This window comes from Mastomys coucha, unplaced genomic scaffold, assembly GCF_008632895.1.
Source record: "Mastomys coucha isolate ucsf_1 unplaced genomic scaffold, UCSF_Mcou_1 pScaffold14, whole genome shotgun sequence".
Classification (NCBI taxonomy): domain Eukaryota; kingdom Metazoa; phylum Chordata; class Mammalia; order Rodentia; family Muridae; genus Mastomys; species Mastomys coucha.
The window spans coordinates 45,557,435-45,559,140 of NW_022196896.1; positions in this window are offsets into that span (position 1 = coordinate 45,557,435).

Sequence of the window (1,706 nt, forward strand, 5' to 3'; positions counted from 1 at the left end):
TATTCCTTAAACAATACCAGTTTAGCAACTGTTTACATAGCATGTTACATTACACAACATAGAACTATTCTATAGCATATGGGAAATATGTATAGGTCCTATGTAAATAATATATCATTGTATATAAGAGCCTGGAGCATCTGCAGATTCTGTTTGCAAGATATTCCTAGAAGCACACTGCACCCTCTTGGGATACTGAGGATCAACTGGATCATGCTATACACATGAACTTATTGATCAGTGTTACATCAGTAAAAGTGAGACAGCCAGATATTACATGCCTCCTGAAGGTAGTACAAGAGGAAGTAAATAGGATATGTTATAGCTAAAAAAATCTAATCAGCACTTTTATATCTCATGATCAGTGCATATAGGAAACACAGGATGATAAAGCTGCATAAATTAGAGGACTTACTGAGTCATACCAAATGGCTACAAACAGCCACAGTCAGATTATAGGAGATTCATCAAGACAAATGAGTCAGTTTCTTCCATAAATGCCACAAAAGGAATAAGAATGGAAGAAAAACCTCATGTATTAAAAGATCCTTAAGAGATATAGTAAACAGTACAAAATGTTAACCTCCTTTGGATCCCAATTCAAGCAATTGAAGTATTGAAGATTTCAACACAGACTAGTAGTGTTAAAAAAAAAAACTAAACAACCATTATCAAGGGAATGGTAGAGACTGGAGTTGTAAATATGTCATTAAACATATTGGCATAGCTGATGGTTTCTGGAGAAAAACAGTGAACAAAGAAATACTCAACAGTATATAGCCAAATGAGAAATCTGTTTGCTGTGTGACTTGTAATAGGATTATGTCCCGATAATTTCACTGTCAGTAGATTATAGTTACTATTCTTCCTGCTGTGACCAAATACCTGAGGAAAAACACAACTTAAAACAGGAAGTCTCCTCCTGGTCGAGGAGCCAGAGTCCATCATGGTGGCCCCAAGGCCATGGGGACAGCAGTGTGAACTGCCTGTGCTGTGTGACCATTTAGTCCATACTTCCAGCACTCACTTCCAGCTAAGCCCCACCTCCTGAGGGTCCCACAGTCCTCTCAAAACAATGCCACCTGCTAGTGTTCAAGTGCTTAAACGTGAGCCACTGGGCATGTTTTACAACACACCATGCCATCTAGATTGTAATTTCCAAACAAACACATAATCTTGGATTGGGAACGATGCCCATGGAGTCTACTGTAGAGAAGATGGCTAGAGCCAGTGGTTGCAGATGTAACCAAAGCACATCATTTTTCCAAGAACTACTTGAACCAGAACTAACTAATTAGGTTGTTGACAGTTTTTTTTTGGGGGGGGGTGCGGGTTTTGAGACAGGGTTTCTCCGTATAGCCCTGGCTGTCCTGGAACTCACTCTGTAGACCAGGCTGGCCCTAAACTCAGAGATCCACCTGCCTCTGCCTCTCGAGTGCTGGGATTAAAGGCGTGCGCCACCACTGCCCAGCTTGGTTGTAGACATGTGGAAAATAATCTCATGAACATCATTCGCATTAGCCTTTAAAGGCAGGAAGATCTCTGATAGTTCAAGGCCTGCAAGTCCACACAGTGAGTTCCAGACAACCAAGACTACAAAGGGAGACCTTGGCCGGGCTGTGGTGGCGCATGCCTTTGATCCTGGCACTTGGGAGGCAGAGGCAGGCAGATTTCTGAGTTCGAGGCTAGCCTGGTCTACAGAGTGA